The sequence below is a fragment of the Danio rerio genome, chromosome 6, assembly GCF_049306965.1.
Source record: "Danio rerio strain Tuebingen ecotype United States chromosome 6, GRCz12tu, whole genome shotgun sequence".
NCBI lineage: Eukaryota > Metazoa > Chordata > Actinopteri > Cypriniformes > Danionidae > Danio > Danio rerio.
This window is the reverse complement of record NC_133181.1, coordinates 32,143,693-32,152,708: the sequence shown is the minus strand read 5'-3', so window position 1 is coordinate 32,152,708 and position 9,016 is coordinate 32,143,693.

Sequence of the window (9,016 nt, the reverse complement as noted above, 5' to 3'; positions counted from 1 at the left end):
ACAGAAGAGTTTGTTTGACTGCCAACATTTTTGGAAGACTGTATGGGTGACGGACAAAGTAAACTGAGTTATTTAAATTGTTAGTTCCCCTTCGGTTGGGGAACTTCAGTGCTATACAGTGGATTTGATCTTGGGAAAATCCACGTATGGGAGGATACGGTTCAGAAGCCGCTTGTGTGAAAGAGTATTGAACGGGCCAATGAATAAAATGAATTGGCAGCGTAAACTTGCACAGGTGTGCTTCATTGCCAATTATCCCAGCATATAAGCACACCTGGAGCGAGCAAACGCCATCCTTTTCGCTTCAGAGAATTTCTGATCGAGTCGATGAAGGTTCCTCCTGCTGTGATCCAGCGATTCCGAGCGAATGAGAGCATTCTCCCGGTCCAGAGTGTGTACACGCAGCGACAGACGGTCGAGCTGGGTTTCTCCCTTGCCTGGCGTTCTTTGGGTCCGGTCCTCCAGAGCGGTGAGTATAAAGTTGCAAACTTCACAGAAAGAGCAACACAGTCGTGCAGCACGTCTTTTTCAGGACGGTGCCTCAGCAACTTGGAACGACCCTTCATTCCTACAGGCCGGTGTACCTCTAGGAAAGGCATCCAGCCATGTTTTTGTTCAACAGATGCTTCCAACACGGGTTGGGGGGCCGTGTGTCGCGGGCATGCAGCTGCGGGCCTGTGGAAGGGTGCCCAGTTGCATTGGCATATCAATCGCCTAGAGCTGTTGGCAGTGTTCCTATATCAACCGCACGGGGGGTATGCGCTCTCGCCGCATGTCTCAGCTCGCCCGCCGTCTGCTCCTCTGGAGTCACCCGCGGCTGTAATCGCTGCGCGCCATTCACGTTCCAGGCACGCTCAACCGTGCAGCCGATGCGCTTTTATGGCAGCTGATACGATCGATCTGTTGCTTCCCCCGAGAACGCTCTATGCCAGTTGTTTTTTTCCCTGACCGAGGGCTCTCTCGGCACGGATGCCGGATGGCCTCGGGGCATGCGCAAGTGAGCGTTTCCCCCAGTGAGCCTGCTCGCACAGTTTCTGTGCAAGGTCAGGGAGGACGAGGAACAGGTTCTGCTAGTTGCGCCCCTCTGGCCCAACCGGACCTGGACATCAGAGCTCTCCCTCCTCGCGACGGCCCTCCACTGGCAGATCCCTTTGAGAGAGGACCTACTCTCTCAGGGACAGGGCACCATCTGGCACCCTCGCCCCAATCTTTGGAACCTCCACATGTGGTCCTTAGACGCGAGGAAGACTTAGGTAACATACCGAGTGCGGTGGTTAATACCATCACTCAGGCTAGAGCCCCCTCAGCGAGGCGCGCCTACGCCCTGAAGTGGAGTCTATTCACTGAATGGTGCGTCTCTCGTAGAGAACACCCCCGAAATTGCCAGATCCGTATTGTGCTCTCTTTCCTCCAAGAGAAGCTGGACAGCAGGCTGTCGCCCTCCACTCTCAAGGTTTACATGGAAGTCATCTCCGCTTATCATAACGTGGTGGCTGGCGGCACCGTGGGAAAGCACAACCTCATCATCCGGTTCCGCAGGGGTGCTAGGCGAATTAATCCATCCCGCCCCCCTCTCATGCCCTCTTGGGATCTCGCCCTCGTTCTCACGAGTTTACGCGCAGATCCCTTTGAGCCACTCGATTCAGTATCTCTAAGATTTCTGTCCCTGAAGACAGCTCTGCTGGTCGCGATGGCCTCCATCAAGAGGGTCGGGACCTGGAGGCATTTTCGGTCAGTGACTCGTGCCTGGAATTTGGGCCAGACTACTCTCACGTTATCCTGAGACCCCGCCCGGGATATGTGCTCAAGGTTCCTACCACCCCCTTTAGAGATCAGGTAGTGAACCTGCAAGCGCTGCCCCCGGAGGAGGCAGACCCAGCCCTTTCCTTACTTTGTCCAGTTCACGCCCTGCGCATTTATGTGACCATACTCAGAACTTTAGATCATCTGAGCAGCTCTTTGTCTGTTATGGCGGTCGGCAGCAGGGAAGTGCCGTATCGAAACAAAGATTTTCCCACTGGATTGTGGATGCCATTTTACTCGCTATTAGCCACGTCCCCCGGGAATGCGTGCACACTCCACTCAGAGCGTTGTTTCCTTTTGGGCGTGTGGACGTGGCGCATCTCTAACAGACATTTGTAGAGCTGCGGGCTGGGCGACACCCAACACATTTGCAAGGTTTTACAATCTGCGAGTGGAGCCGGTTTCCGGTTGCTTATTCTGCCACGGTTAAGTCCCCACCCTGGGTGGACCCGTGTCTTCCCTCTTCGCTAACCACTTGTTTTCTATGCGTACTCCCCCTTCTTAGGGCTAGTCCATATGTAAATTCTGCCATCTTTCTCCCCTTGGGTAGCGGATGGCCTCCGTAGCGTCCTCCCTATCGGGATTGCACGCTTCCCAACGTACTGTCGTATTTTCCTAGAATTATCTAGAAGCTCAAGACTTCCCAAAAAAATATATCTAAAAATATAAAATAACGCTTGCTTGACTATTCCCTCATCGGGGGCGTTGGTAAGGTGCAGTCATTCTGGCGTTTTCCATAGTTCTCCCGTACGTGGATTTTCCCAAGATCAAATCCACTGTATAGCACTGAAGTTCCCCAACCGAAGGGAAACGTTGGAGGTTGCAGAAGTAACCATTCGTTCCCCGAGGAGGGAAACGGAAGTTCGATACTCAGTCGCCATAATGACTGTCCCTTAGCTGTTTGAAAGTCTCTTCAGCTTAAAAGGATGGCGTTTGCTCGCTCCAGGTTTGCTTATATGCTGGGATAATTGGCAATGAAGCACACCAGTGCAAGCTTACGCTGCCAATTCATTGAATTCATTGGCCCGTTCAATACTCTTTCAGACAAGCGGCTTCTAAACCGAATCCTCCCATATGTGGATTTTCCCAAGATCAAATCCACTGTATAGCACTTCCGTTCCCCTTCGATTGGGGAACTTCAGTGCCATAGAGTGGATTGATTGAATCCACGAAATGGGAGGATTCGGTTCAGAAGCCGCTTGTCTGAAAGAGTATTGAACGGGCCAATGAATGCAATGAATTGGCAGCGTAAGCTTGCACAGGTGTACTTCATTGCCAATTATCCCAGCATATAAGCACACCTGGAGAAAGCAGACGCCATCCTTTTCGCTTCAGAGACTTTCTGATCGAGTCGATGAGGGTTCCTCCTGCTGTGACCAGCGATTCCGAGCGAACGAGAGCATTCTCCCGGTCCAGAGTGTGTACACGCAGCGGCAGACGGTCGAGCTGGGTTTCTCCCTTGCCTGGCGTTCTTTGGGTCCGGTCCTCCAGAGCGGTGCGTATAAAGTTGCAAACTTCACAGAAAGAGCAACACAGTCGTGCAGCACGTCCTTTTCAGGACGGCGCTCCGACTGTGCGTTTCTGGATGCGGTGGTTTCCTGTCCTCGGATGATGGGCACGAGCACTGCGTTGCATGTCTGGGGGGTCCAGCATGTTAATGCGCTGCTCGCGGGCAGTTCATGTCGTCATTGCGATGCCATGACTGTTGCGCAGTAAAGATCGCGGCTAGCCTTTGCAAAAGGGCGAACCACCCCAGTTGTCCCCTGTTCTGCAGTGGGCACTCGGGCAGATCTGAGGGTTTCAGCGAGAGATAATCCGTCGCCCACGGGCCCGCAAACCTCCCGCTCCTCTAAGCGCTCCATCCAAGCTTCGGGCGGGGGAAGCGATCCGTCTAACAGATGGTAGCCCTTACGCCCGATGACACCGGAGACCAGACGTCCACCGCGGCATCGGAGGGTGGGCTTTTATTGTCCGATGATGATCCAGACCCGCTCGCCCCCTTCGGGCTGGTGAGCGCTGTCACTACGGATCCTGAAACGGACATGTTAGCCGTGCTTTCCCGGACTGACTAGAGGGGCGTTCCCTTCTTCCCGGAGGTGCACAGTAGGCTCACGCGGTCTTGTAAAGCACTTTTTTCTGCTCGTGCTGCGTGTCCCTCCACCCTAACCACTCTTGACGGTGGAACAGCCAGGGGGTATGTGGCGATTCCTCAGGTTGAGTGTGCGATGGCGGTAAATACGCGCGGCGCCTCTTCTTGGCGGGGTCCGCCTCGTCTCCCATCCAAAGCCTGTAAGTTATCTACCTCCCTCGGAGCTAGAGCTTACGTAGCTGCGGGCCAGGCTGCTTCCGCCTTGCATGCGATAGCAACCTACCAGCGCTACCTAGCGCCGGCGCTGGCCAAGCTGCACGAGGGTGGGTCCAACCCAGGCTTACAAGCTTCGCACCGCCGCCGACTTAGCTCTTCGGACTACTGAGTCCGCTGCGTGTGCGTTGGGGAGGACGATGTCCACATTAGTGATCCAGGAGCGCCACCCCTGGCTGATATGCGCGAAGTCGACAAAGTCCGCTTTCTTGACTTTCCCCATATCCCAAGCCATGTTCGGCGACATTCACCCAGAATTCAAGGCGGTGAGAGAGCAGTTGGTGGGTGATGTCTTATCGGCGGTCCGTAGCCCGCTCCGCCCGCCGTGCCATTCATACCTGCTCCTCGCTGAAGGCGCCCGCCTACGAGAGCTGCTCCGCCCCCGCACACGCCTCTGGCGAAGCGAGCGCGTCGGGCACCTCGGAAGCAGGCAGCCCCCCTGCCCAGAACGCCGCTAAGTCTGGCAACGGACCGCGAAGCGTCCTTGGGACAGGCCATCTGGAGAAGAGGGAACTTGCTCTTTCCCCGCTGGAGGGCGGGGCCCCATTTCCAACGGCACTTTTTACTGCCATGAAAACATTATGAAAGGGCACTTTTCACTTCCCCAGATGTGACAGCCCGAAATCTGCCAGTCTGGGATGCTATGCTTTCTAGCTTGCAGATTCGGTGCGTTTCGCCAGTGGCTCACGAGCGCTGGGAGGACGGTCTCCTTTCTCCCACCCCTCGAGCCTCCCCTCCGGAGCTCGGGTTCGGAGTGAGAGCAAATATCTCACCTCCAGCTTTTCCGTGGGACCCGCGAGCTTCCCGGATCAGCACACCCACTCCGCGCTGCTCCACTGCTGGTACGTTAGCGATTGTAGCGATGAGTCCATTAGCGGGAGCTCTGCCTGCCTGGTTAGCGCGGGCCAGCTCTTCGCGGTGGCTCATACGCACAATCAGACTCGGCTATGCGATTCAGTTCGCGAAACGGCCCCCCAAGTCGCGGGTGTGTATTCACCAGGGTCAGCCCCCTGTCTGCCCCTGTCTTGCGAGAGGAGATTGCTGTCCTCCTGGCGAAGGATGCAATCGAGCCGCTCCCTCCAGCCGAGATGGAGAGCGGGTTTTACAGCCCACACTTCTTTCTGTCCCTGAAGACAGCTCTGCTGGTCGCGTTGATATCAATTAGAGGGTCGGGGACCCGGAGGCATTTTTCGGTCAGTGACTCGTGCCTGTAATTGGGCTGGCTTTCTCTCACGTCCTGAGACCCCGCCCGCGATATGTGCCCAAGATTCCTACCACTCCATTTTAATACGAGGTAGTGAGCCTGCAAGCGCTGCCCTCGGAGGAGGCAGACCCAGCCCTTCTTTATTGTCCAGTTCGCGTTTTGCGTATTATCCGGACCGCACTCAGAGTTTAGATCATCTGAGCAGCTCTTCGTCTGTTATAGCGGTCGGCAGCAGGGAAGTGCCGTACCGAAATAAGTTCCCACTAGATTGTGGATGCCTTTCTTTCACTATCAGAGCCGAGATGAGCCGCGTCCCCCGAGAGCGCGTGCGCACTCCACTCGGAGCTTCGCATCCTCTCGAGCGCGCGCACGCGGCGCCCCTCTAACAGACATCTGTAGAGCTGCGGGCTGGGTGACACCCAACACATTTGCAAGGTTTTACAATCTGCGAGTGGAGCCGGTTTCCTCAAGGGTATTAGGTAACCCTTGGTGATTGAGGAAACAATTCGGTAGGGTGTTGAAACACGCTTGCTGCGCCATTTTCCCTAACACGGAGATACGTGCGCCTTTTTATCTGTCAGTAAAGTTCCCCATCAGGTGAGCCCTGCAGATTCCTCCGTGGTCCCCAGCACTGACTCAGCGGAGGAGTCACTTGCTGGCCCACTACGTTGTAGGTCTGCCCGCTGGTCAGCCCGCGTTTTGGGTAAAGGTGCCTGCTATGCGTGATCCCCACTAGGCGATCCCATATGCTTATTCCGCCACGGTTAAGTCCCCCCCCCTGGGCGGACCCGTGTCTTCCCTCCCCGCTAACCACTCTTTTGCTATGCGTACTCCCCCTTTTTAGGGCTAGTCCATATGTAAATTCTGCCATCTATCCCCCCTTGGGTAACGGATGGCCTCCGCAGCGTCCTCCCTATCGGGATTGCACGCTTCCCAACGTACTGTCGTATTTTCCTAGAATTATCTAGATGCTCACGACTTCCCAAAAATATATCTAAATCCGTAAAACTTCTGTTGAAGTAGGATAAATTAGGGCCAGGGACACGTTGGAGGACCGAGCCTCCCATGATGTGGGTACGTCACGCTTGCTTGACAATCCCCTCATCGGGGGCGTTGGTAAGGTGCAGTCATTATGGCGCTTTCCATACTTCTCCCATTTCGTGGATTCAATCAATCCACTCTATGGCACTGAAGTTCCCCAACCGAAGGGGAACGTTCGAGGTTACAGAAGTAACCCTTCGTTCCCCGAGGAGGGGAACGGAAGTGCCATACTCCGTCGCCATAATGACTGTCCCTTAGCTGTTTGAAAGTCTCTTCAGCTTAAAAGGATGGCGTCTGCTCGCTCCAGGTGTGCTTATATGCTGGGATAATTGGCAATGAAGTACACCTGTGCAAGCTTACGCTGCCAATTCATTGCATTCATTGGCCCGTTCAATACTCTTTCAGACAAGCGGCTTCTGAACCGAATCCTCCCTTTTCGTGGATTCAATCAATCGACTCTATGGCACTTCCGTTCCCCTCCTCGGGGAACGAAGGGTTACTTCTGTAACCTCGAACGTTCCCCTCCACGGGGAACGAAGGGTTACTTCTGTAACCTTGAACGTTATGTTGCATCATTTGCAGACATTGTTTATAAATTTTATTCGATTATATCATCACAAACTATTTATTGTTGTAAATAGTTATGCTGAGTTCAGACTGCATGATTTTAGCCTCGATTTTGACTCGCCGACAGGTTTTGAGAAATCGCTGACAAATGCCTGAATTCACAAGCTAATCAGTGCTCGTTCATGTAACAATCACACCGTGTGAACTATTAAAGACACGTTTTGAGAGAATCACAGATGAGTCGCTGACACCTGTCAGATATTTGACATGCTTAATATCTGGAGCTGTTGGCGATTCAAATCATGCCGTGTAAAATGTGTTCTGATTGAAAATAACATCAGCAATTACCTACAGACAAAGAGAGAGCAGCATACACAGCGCAATCTCATGGCAATTCCTAACTTTTTGATTTAGTGGCTAATTCATATAAATTTGTACAATCTAATTCGTACAATTTAGTACAATTTGCTCATCATTCATTGATGGTTGGGCTTAGGGGTGGGGTTGGGTGCCATGCCTCCCTTTTAAAATTGTACATTTTCGTATGACTGAAATAAGCCACTAAACTGACAAATGTAAAATACGTTTCTATGTGAGATCAGGCTGCCATACACTAATATGGGTATGTGCAGGCCAGCGGGAGGTTGAGGAGGAGAAGTGAAGTTTATTTGTAAACTAATTTCTAGAGGACCACGTGCTTATGATTGCTTGCAGCCCACCCCGCATTATTCATTATTATTATTATTATTATTTTTATTATTATGATTCACCAATCATACCAATTCACACCACTATAAATACTTTAAGTTCCATATAACAGCCATCTTCATTTTGAAGAATCCCCCCTTCCCCCGCTTACTCCTCCTCATTTCCTAGATGGGATACCAAGCCAGCCGACATTTCTGTGTGGAGTTTACACGTTCTCCCCATGTTCATATGGGTCTCCTCTGGTTTTCCTGGTTTCCTCCCACCATCCAAAAACATCCAACTTAAGTTAATTGACTGTACCAAATCGGCACTATAAACATGCTACTAGTAAGTAGTTATCTCTTAAGAGCAATCACTATCTGTTTATTAGCTACAGTACTACAGCAGTGGAGTTCTCGAGATCTACCTGTGCTTAAACACCCCTCTTGCCTTGCAAATGGGAGGGAGCCCCGGACTCAAGGATTTTATGACCTAAGGGCTCTCTCCTGGGACACCATGCCAAAGAAGCTTTATAATCAATCATCAGCGAAGTGTAAACTCTTAAAGCTCTTATTTTCGGTCTACGCTGTGAAAATGCAGAGTTCCACACAATTCATTCATGTTGTCCCAACACAAATTGATTAAGTTAATCTTTTAACAAATTTATGTGGATTTAACATAAAAAAATAAGTTATCCTAATAAATTCTCAAGAACTGTGTTGTTTCAGCTCAATTTAATTAGGTAGTTTAAACAAGTAAAAAAAAAATTTGAGTGTATTTAGACATAAGGAACGGAGGAAAAAACTAGTGTAAACAACTGAGTCAAATAAGAAAAAGGTCCTATTACTTGGTCACAGGTAATCCCCTCACCGACCAGCAGAGGTCCCTCTCACCAGAATTCTGAACTGTACGAAATCCATTCCCCACAAGCCCTCTTGGTACTCTGTTTGCTGGTCACCTGAAGCTTATATACACACACATATAAGCCCTCTTCTTTAGTCTCTGCAAAACTCCCACACTCTCTGGACTGTTAATTTGTTGCCAACTTGTACTGTTTGCCTGACTTTTGATTCTCTGCTGCCTGCCTCGAGTCTGTACTGTTTACCGATGTGATTCAATGCTGCCTGCCTTAACCATCGCCTGTCTCATCGTTTATGGATTGTTGCCGCCTGCCTACGACCCCGCTTGCATTCGACTTTAAGTGAGTGCTGTCATTTATTACTGTCTGCTGTTAATCAACATTATCTGTCGTCACTTTAATAAAGACTCTGCCAATGGATCCTTCTTCATATGACCCAACGTTATAACTGTACGTCAGTTGTGTGCTGTATAATGTGACGTGTAAAATGACA